This window comes from Anopheles coustani (genome assembly GCF_943734705.1).
Source record: "Anopheles coustani chromosome X unlocalized genomic scaffold, idAnoCousDA_361_x.2 X_unloc_44, whole genome shotgun sequence".
Lineage (NCBI taxonomy): Eukaryota > Metazoa > Arthropoda > Insecta > Diptera > Culicidae > Anopheles > Anopheles coustani.
The window spans coordinates 1-10,000 of NW_026525153.1; the positions used below are offsets into that span (position 1 = coordinate 1).

General features: G+C 47.1%; 1 non-coding gene across 1 annotated transcript; it reads right to left on the reverse strand.

Moving 5' to 3' along the window:
- Positions 1 to 699: 699 nt before the first annotated feature.
- LOC131270631 (5.8S ribosomal RNA) lies at positions 700 to 854 on the reverse strand. Its single transcript, XR_009179678.1, has one exon. It is a non-coding gene; the product is annotated as a 5.8S ribosomal RNA (ribosomal RNA).
- Positions 855 to 10,000: the final 9,146 nt, after the last annotated feature.

Consider the following 10,000-nt stretch of genomic DNA (forward strand, 5'->3'; position numbering starts at 1 on the left):
AGCCACATTCAAGTTGGACTTGAAAAGCGCTAAGATGACGGATAGTGAGACGCACCAGTACACGGAATCGGATAGACGGACAGGCCGCCACCCCTACGTGCTGAGCTTCTCCCGTTTCGCTCGCAGCTACTCAGGGAATCCCGGTTGGTTTCTTTTCCTCCCCTTATTAATATGCTTAAATTCAGGGGGTTGTCACACATGAACTGAGGCTTATGTACCTTGCGGTTGTTATCGTCACATCTGGCTTGCGACTACTTTGTTTCAATGTCCAATATGTACCGTTGGACTCGGTTAACGGGCTGTTAGCCCGCGTGTGGTTTAACTCACTGATACCTTCCATTGCCCATACGCTAGTTTGTTTGTGTTCCTTTGGTCAACTTCCATACTTGAATCATTTGTGCTACCGCTGCTGCTTCGACGCTACTTTGACATCTTCGCTTCTATTTAAATAAATAAATAAGCTGAAGCTAGACATCAGTAAACACCACCACAGACACCACAAGCACGCCTTCTCCTCGTACTTCCGCCTCACGCGGGAACACGGACGCTCTAAATACTTCGAATTCCAATGCCAGTATATTGTAAACCACGGGTTCTTTAATGCTAGCGGGTCGTCGCGACCCTAGTTAACATCATGGTGCACGTCTCGTGACGGGTGTCACGGCGTAGTTAAATGTATGCGATACATTTCTCAAATATAAGCGCTCAGTCATCTGTACATCATGGTAGGTTCCCACGACGTGCAATATGCGTTCAACTTATCAATGTTCATGTGTCCTGCAGTTCACATTATGACGCGCAGTTAGCTGCGGTCTTCATCGATCCATGAGCCGAGTGATCCACTGCCGAGGGTGACTAACTTGCGTAAGCCGCCGCTGTGCGCGTATACCCGTTCCCCGTAGGGAGGAGCAAGCCGCCGCTTAGAGACGAAGCATAAAGTGTCCTCATTCCACATAGGGCAAGCTGGATGAATCCATTTTACCCAGGACGGCCGAAGCGGCGTGGACCAGGGGAGAACTGAACCTTATACTTCACACCACAGTAAGTCTACGTGTCCTCTTCCACATAGGGCAAGCTAGAACTAACTATCTTACCCAGGACTGCCGAAGCAGCGTGGACCAGGGGAGGAACACACTTTTCATGGAAACGTAAGGCATCCATGACTGCCATAACGTAAGCCGCCGCTGTGCGCGTATACCCGTTCCCCGTAGGGAGGAGCAAGCCGCCGCTTAGAGACGAAGCATAAAGTGTCCTCATTCCACATAGGGCAAGCTGGATGAATCCATTTTACCCAGGACGGCCGAAGCGGCGTGGACCAGGGGAGAACTGAACTTTATACTTCACACCACAGTAAGTCTACGTGTCCTCTTCCACATAGGGCAAGCTAGAACTAACTATCTTACCCAGGACCGCCGAAGCAGTGTGGACCAGGGGAGGACTATACTTTATACTTCACACACTAGCCATACTGAAGTCATCACTTGGTTGGGGTGAACTACGGCGGTATCTATCGTTTTGGTTCGGTCTATATAGGGTCGCTTGCATGCTCATTCGAATATAATGTAATTGTGTATGGCAATATGAGCATGCCCAAGTGATGACTTTGTTTCAAGCTCAACAGGTAGGGTATTGAGTCCTCTTCCACATAGGGCAAGCTAGAATGAACTATCTTACCCAGGACCGCCGGAGCAGTGTGGACCAGTGGAGGACTATACTTTATACTTCACACCACAGTATTGAGTACGACTTGCATAAAGCCCCTAATGAGAACCACGAGGGCTCTCTCAATGTAGAACCACGAGGGCTCTAGTACCGATTCTCTCGGTACGGCTTGGTCCGTGTTCCTTTATGCTTGTACTCTTAGAAAGTCTCAACCCGGAGGTCTTGACTTTGATTGTCATAGTTGGACTACGACGGGGTATCCGACTCATCGAATACCCCAGAAGCACACCATCTTTCGGGTAGGCGGTACGCGTACCTCCGGACGCGGAAAGTCTCAACCCGGAGGTCTTGACTTTGGTTGTCATAGTTGGACTATGACGGGGCATCCGACCATTGCTGATCGAACACCCCTGTTACACCATCTTTCGGATAGGCGGTGCGCGACACCACCGACGCGGAAAGTCTCAACCCGGAGGTCTTGACTTTGTATTGTTGGATAGTCCTCTTCCACTATAGGGCAAGCTGGAAATATTCCATTTTACCCAGGACTGCCGAGGCAGCGTGGACCAGGGGAGAACTTCACGGAATCTTCAGGCATCCATGATTGCCATAGTGCGTAAGCCGCCGCTGTGTGCGTCAACTCGTTCCCCGTGAGGAGGAGTCTAGCCGCCGCTAAAAGACGAAGCATTAAGTGTCCTCATTCCACTATAGGGCAAGCTAGAATTAACTATCTTACCCAGGACCGCCGAAGCAGCGTGGACCAGGCGAGGACTACTTTATACTTCACACCACAGTATTGAGTACGACTTGCATAAAGCCCCTAATGAGAACCACGAGGGCTCTCTCAATGTAGAACCACGAGGGCTCTAGTACCGATTCTCTCGGTACGGCTTGGTCCGTGTTCCTTTATGCTTGTACTCGCGGAAAGTCTCAACCCGGAGGTCTTGACTTTGATTGTCATAGTTGGACTACGACGGGGCATCCGACCATTGCTGACCGAACACCCCTGATTCACCATCTTTCGGATAGGAGGTGCGCCCACCTCCGACGCGGAAGTCTCAACCCGGAGGTTCGGACTTAGAGTTTTTCCCATTCAAAAGTTTTTCTCTTAGCCATACTGAAGTCATCACTTGGTGAACGATTGAACTAGGGCGGGTTAATCGTTTATAGGTATCATGTGGTTTGCATGCTCTCTTAGGTTAAGGTCATGTGGTTGGCTATCGAGCATGCCCAAGTGATGACTTTGTTTCACGCTTGCTTGATTTCTTCATGATTCCCTGTTATATAGTGTAATCATTCGAGAACAGGGAATCTTTGGTTTTGCTCAACAGGTATTGGATGTCAACTTGGTATCTAGATCGCATTAAGTCTCAACCCTTAGGTTCGGACTTGTATAGTGACATCTTGTTACGGTCTTGAGTCTCAACCCGCAGGTTCGGACTACTTAGTGTTTGATCGAATATAATATGGCAACTTGTGCCTAAGTCTCAACCCGCAGGTTCGGACTTCTGTTTATTTGGCCAATGTATGTATAAGGCAACTTGTGCCTAAGTCTCAACCCGCAAGTTCGGACTTGTGTATTTGTTCGAAGTCATGTATAAGGCAACGTGTGCCTAAGTCTCAACTCGCAGGTTCGGACTTGTTAGTGTTTCGTCAACTTTCATATGGCAACTTGTGCCTAAGTCTCAACCCGCAGGTTCGGACTTGTGTATTTGTTCGAAGTCATGTATAAGGCAACTTGTGCCTAAGTCTCAACCCGCAGGTTCGGACTTGTGTATTTGTTCGAAGTCATGTATAAGGCAACGTGTGCCTAAGTCTCAACCCGCAGGTTCGGACTTCTATAGTGTTTCGTCAATTATCATATGGCAACTTGTGCCGAAGTCTCAACCCGCAGGTTCGGACTTCTATAGTGTTTCGTCAATTATCATATGGCAACTTGTGCCGAAGTCTCAACCCGCAGGTTCGGACTTCTGGAAGGATCACTTGGCCACTAATGATCCTTCCGCAGGTTCACCTACGGAAACCTTGTTACGACTTTTACTTCCTCTAAATCATCAAGTTCGGTCAACTTCGATAAAGCAGACGCGGTTCACGAGGATCCAGCGAACGATCATCTCCAAAGACCTCACTAAATAATCCATCGGTAGTAGCGACGGGCGGTGTGTACAAAGGGCAGGGACGTATTCAACGCTGGCTGATGACCAGCACTTACTAGAAGTTCCGAGTTCATATGGACCATTGCAATCCATAATCCCTACTAAGTGAGTATTTGAGTGATTTCCCGTTCCTCTCGGAATAGGAGACACGCTGCTACCCACATTGTAGCACGCGTGTAGCCCAGAACATCTAAGGGCATCACGGACCTGTTATCGCTCGATCTCATTTTGCTAAACACAAATTGTCCTGCTAAGCAGCGTACCGTAAGTGCACTTGCGCACACGAACAGCGAAGGTGTCAGGTCATACTCCACCGAAAGGTCCTAACCCGTTCCAATCGGCATCGACGCATTAACGCTGACTGCGTTCTAGTTAGCATATGTGAGTCACGTTCGTTATCGGAATTAACCAGACAAATCAATCCACGAACTAAGAACGGCCATGCACCACTACCCTTAAATTTGAGAAAGAGCTATTAATCTGTCTCACCTCCATAAGTTCGGACCTGGTAAGTTTTCCCGTGTTGAGTCAAATTGAACCGCAAGCTCCATTTCATTGTGGTGCCCTTCCGTCAATTCCTTTAAGTTTCAACTTTGCAACCATACTTCCCCCGGAACCTGACTTTGGTTTCCCGGAAGCTACTGAGAGCACCTGGTTGTAGCGTCTCCCAATTGCTAGTTGGCATCGTTTACGGTTAGAACTAGGGCGGTATCTAATCGCCTTCGATCCTCTAACTTTCGTTCTTGATTAAAGAAAGCATCCTTGACAAATGCCTTCGCTTTAGTTAGTCTTACGACGGTCTACGAATTTCACCTCTCGCGCCGTAATACTAGTGTCCCCAACTACTTCTGTTAATCATTACCTCCGGTCTGAGTACAAACCAATGAAAGATTAGACCAAGGTCGTATTCCATTATTCCATGCAAGATTATTCTAGGGCGTTTGGGCACCCTGCTTTAAGCACTCTAATTTGTTCAAGGTAAACGTGAGCGGTCGAGCTCTATGTTACACTTGCACCCGTTGAAGGGCACACCATGACACAGACTTGGTGCCCTACCACACCATTGAGTCGCAACCAGATTCCGACTTGGCCCACCGACCACGGGTTGACCGGGTCGGCGGAGCCGGACTGTGTTGGACAAGTATCAACTTCGAACGTTTTAACCGCAACAATTTTAATATACGCTAGTGGAGCTGGAATTACCGCGGCTGCTGGCACCAGACTTGCCCTCCACTTGATCCTCGTAGAAGGATTTATGCTCTACTCATTCCAATTATGAAACATCATTAAAGAGTTTCATATTGTTATTTCTCGTCACTACCTCCCCGTCCCGGGATTGGGTAATTTACGCGCCTGCTGCCTTCCTTGGATGTGGTAGCCATTTCTCAGGCTCCCTCTCCGGAATCGAACCCTGATTCCCCGTTACCCGTTGCAACCATGGTAGTCCTCTATACTACCATCCATAGTTGATAGGGCAGATATTTGCGAGATCTGTCGTCGGTGCGAGACCATACGATCAGCATCATTATCCAGACTTCAACTCAATGACACGGAGAACCCGCGATTGGTTTGACTAATAAGTGCACCAGTTCCCGCGAGGGTCCTGGCATGTTGCATGTATTAGCTCTAGATTTTCCACAGTTATCCAAGTAACTAGGTAGATGATCTCGTAAATTATAGCTGTTATACTGAGCCTTATGCGGTTTCACATTAAATCTGTTTGTACTTAGACATGCATGGCTTAACCTTTGAGACGAGCGTATATTACTGGTAGGATCAACCAGAATTCCGACTTTGCGTTCGAATGTTCATTGTCCCATTGCACCCGGAGGAGCAAACACCACGTTCTATATGTTGTCAAGTCCGGTAGCACACGGGAGGCGAGCCCCCGTGCGAACCTCATTGCCCTCGTATCACACACACCCGATGCACCGGACAGGCACTTGAGCGGCATTCGACTCCGCTAAGCGCACGTGCGCCCGATTGTGCATGCGCTGACGGGGCCTTCATACCCCTACCACAGCGACCTTATGCCAAACTTCCATGAATACTTAGGTGAGCTGACAAGGGCCTTCATTTCCCTACCATCAACTAAAGGACACGCTAGGCGCGTCCGATCATTGCAACTGCGGGGCTTTCATACCCCAATCACCACAGTACGCAATTCACCAGAGTTTAATCACAACCCCCCCGGACATGGCACACTATTAACTTGCAACAAAACTTAGTGTGTGCCGGGCACATCGGTTCCACAAAATCATTCCCGATGTACCCCAATTGGGGTTGCGAACGCATTCACGGTCCTCTGACACACCCAACCAAGCGTGGATACTACATACCTCAAACACCCAGTACACTAACAGACAAATCAACATATGGTTGCTTTCCCCCAGACATTTGCCAATCACTTGGCACCCGGACGGGAACTCGCTCCTGATTGCGCCATTGCCACCCATTTGCCAAGAGCGAGTTCTGTATGTAGATTTCATTTGGAAAGACAACCGTGTACTGGATATTCTATCCGACGATTACAGATGACGAGTACGAGACTCGACTACACTCACGGATAATACATTTTGGGTCGAGATTGCTTTCGGGGTTTTCGATTGGTCTTGCGCTTGTAAACGTATAACTTTGACTTGTGGTAACCTCGGTATGTTAGTCGATCACGTGGTTGTGAACTGGGTACGGGTGGGCAATCTGTTCACTTGCACTCTGGGTAGGAATATGGTGAGCGCTATAGGTTAAAGATCATGGTATGGTTCCATCGTGATGACTTTCGCTAGATAGTAGGATGTTTGGATAGTTATAACGTTTTTGGCCATTTGTTCATAGTGTTCGGTTCATTGAGGAATTCGATTGGTCTTTGCTTCACACACGTGGTCGATCACTTGGATGTGAACTAGGGTGAGAATAAGGTGTTCACTAGTGCTCTTAGGTTTTGGATCAGTACTGAGCACTTGATTGGTTTCGCATAATATGTATCCATAGTGATGACTCTTTCCAGCTTAAGATTTCGTGACCGGTTTCGAATCCTTCCCACGTTCGCTTTTACTTGGTTAGGTTTTCGAGTGTAGATTTGAAAGCAATCTCATGTATGTATCCCATCTGATATAAGCCACTGACAGTTCATGTCACCTCGTTCAACTCTCGCTGGGTCACAGAAGTATGTTACTGCGCCCATTATCCCTACTCGGATAGGTTCGGTTCGTTCGTTTTATACTACGGTGAGTAAACTCAATTTGTGCATCGCATAGCCATGGAAAGCAAGCTTTCGCGGGCCTCTTCGACTGTTTTGATACGAGCTGTGCCCGTGATGCTTGTCATCCCAGGATACTAGACCCCTTTGGACGACCGCATGACCATCAGAAAGTAAATTCCACGTTCGATTTGGGGTGTGAACCCCGAACATAAAGTCTTTGTGTAGAACCACGAGGGCTCTATAGTACCGATTCTCTCGGTACGCTTGGTCCGTGTTCCTTTATGTTCGTACTCTTGTGAATAAGATTCACGTTCGTTTTGGGATATTTGCTACTGTCACCGTTTGAGTACTATGGGGCTTGAACCCCTAACATAAAGTCTTTGTGTAGAACCACGAGGGCTCTGTAGTACCAATTCTCTCGGTACGCTTGGTCCGTGTTCCTTTATGTTTGTACTCTTGTGTGTATAATATTCATGTTCGGTTTGGGATATTTGCTACTTTCACCAGGGTCCCGTTCTTCATACAAGTCTGCCTTGCTAATGTGGTAACTTTATAGTGTAGTTCTGACATCCCAATTTTGGGACTTAGCCGATTTTTCATGTATTTCCATATGACCCGTAGGGTCCCTTTCTTCATACAAGCTTGCCTAGGGCGATCGGTCAAAACTTGTCTTACTATTCGATTGGTCTTCGCACTTTCACCCTAGGCAGTTTGCCTAGGTCTGTCTTCTTGAGGAGGCCAAAACCCGAAATAAGGAGGTCCAGCCGACCCTGAAACCTCCCCTGTCTTAACTACACTAACCCGATTTTTCAGGGTCCTCAGCGCCATACAACTTTGCCTAGGTCACTTGTACTCTTGACTTAGGCCATCTGACTTGGTCCGTGTTTCTTCCTAGGGTTCACCTAGGTACTTTGCCTTGCTTCATGTGGTAACTTTTTAGTGTAGTTCAGACATCCCAATTTTGGGACTTAGCCGATTTTTCATGTATTTCCATATGACCCTAAGGGTCCCTTTCTTCATACAAGCTTGCCTAGGGCGATCGGTCAAAACTTGTCTTACTATTCGATTGGTCTTCGCAGTTTCACCCTAGGCAATTCGCCTAGGTCTGTCTTCTTGAGGAGGCCAAAACCCGAAATAAGGAGGTCCAGCCGACCCTGAAACCTCCCCTGTCTTAACTACACTAACCCGATTTTTCAGGGTCCTCAGCGCCATACAACTTTGCCTAGGTCACTTATACTCTTGACTTAGGCCATCTGACTTGGTCCGTGTTTCTTCCTAGGGTTCACCTAGGTACTTTGCCTTGCTTGATGTGGTAACTTTATAGTGTAGTTCTGACATCCCAATTTTGGGACTTAGCCGATTTTTCATGAATTTCCATATGACCCTAAGGGTCCCTTTCTTCATACAAGCTTGCCTAGGGCGATCGGTCAAAACTTGTCTTACTATTCGATTGGTCTTCGCACTTTCACCCTAGGCAGTTTGCCTAGGTCTGTCTTCTTGAGGAGGTCAAAACCCAAAATAAGGAGGTTCAGCCGACCCAAAAACCTCCCCTGTCTGAACTACACTAACCCGATTTTTCAGGGTCCTCAGCGCCATACAACTTTGCCTAGGTCACATGTACTCTTGACTTAGGCCATCTGACTTGGTCCGTGTTTCTTCTTAGGGTTCACCTAGGTACTTTGCCTTGCTTGATGTGGTAACTTTTTAGTGTAGTTCAGACATCCCAATTTTGGGACTTAGCCGATTTTTCATGGATTTTCCATATGACCCATAGGGTCCCTTTCTTCATACAAGCTTGCCTAGGGCGATCGGTCAAAACTTGTCTTACTATTCGATTGGTCTTCGCACTTTCACCCTAGGCAGTTTGCCTAGGTGTAGCTTCTTGAGGAGGTCAAAACCCAAAATAAGGAGGTTCAGCCGACCCAAAAACCTCCCCTGTCTGAACTACACTAACCCGATTTTTCAGGGTCCTCAGCGCCATACAACTTTGCCTAGGTCACTTGTACTCTTGACTTAGGCCATCTGACTTGGTCCGTGTTTCTTCTTAGGGTTCACCTAGGTACTTTGCCTTGCTTGATGTGGTAACTTTTTAGTGTAGTTCAGACATCCCAATTTTGGGACTTAGCCGATTTTTCGTAAAATACCATATGACCCATCAGGGTCCTTTGCTTCATATAAGTTTGCCTTGCTTGGTGTGGTAACATTTGAGTGTAGTTCTGACATCCCCATTTTGGGACTTAGCCGATTTTTCGTAAAATACCATATGACCCATCTGGGTCCTTTGCTTCATATAAGTTTGCCTTGCTTGGTGTGGTAACATTTGAGTGTAGTTCTGACATCCCCATTTTGGGACTTAGCCGATTTTTCGTAAAATACCATATGACCCATCAGGGTCCTTTGCTTCATATAAGTTTGCCTTGCTTGGTGTGGTAACATTTGAGTGTAGTTCAGACATCCCCATTTTGGGACTTAGCCGATTTTTCGTAAAATACCATATGACCCATCAGGGTCCTTGCCTTCATATAAGTTTGCCTTGCTTGATGTGGTAACATTTGAGTGTAGTTCAGACATCCCCATTTTGGGACTTAGCCGATTTTTCGTAAAATACCATATGACCCATCAGGGTCTTTTGCTTCATATAAGTTTGCCTTGCTTGGTGTGGTAACATATGAGTGTAGTTCAGACATCCCCATTTTGGGACTTAGCCGATTTTTCGTAAAATACCATATGACCCATATGGGTCCTTTCCTTCATATAAGTTTGCCTTGCTTGGTGTGGTAACATTTGAGTGTAGTTCTGACATCCCCATTTTGGGACTTAGCCGATTTTTCGTTAAATACCATATGACCCATCTGGGTCCTTTGCTTCATATAAGTTTGCCTTGCTTGGTGTGGTAACATTTGAGTGTAGTTCTGACATCCCCATTTTGGGACTTAGCCGATTTTTCGTAAAATACCATATGACCCATCAGGGTCCTTTG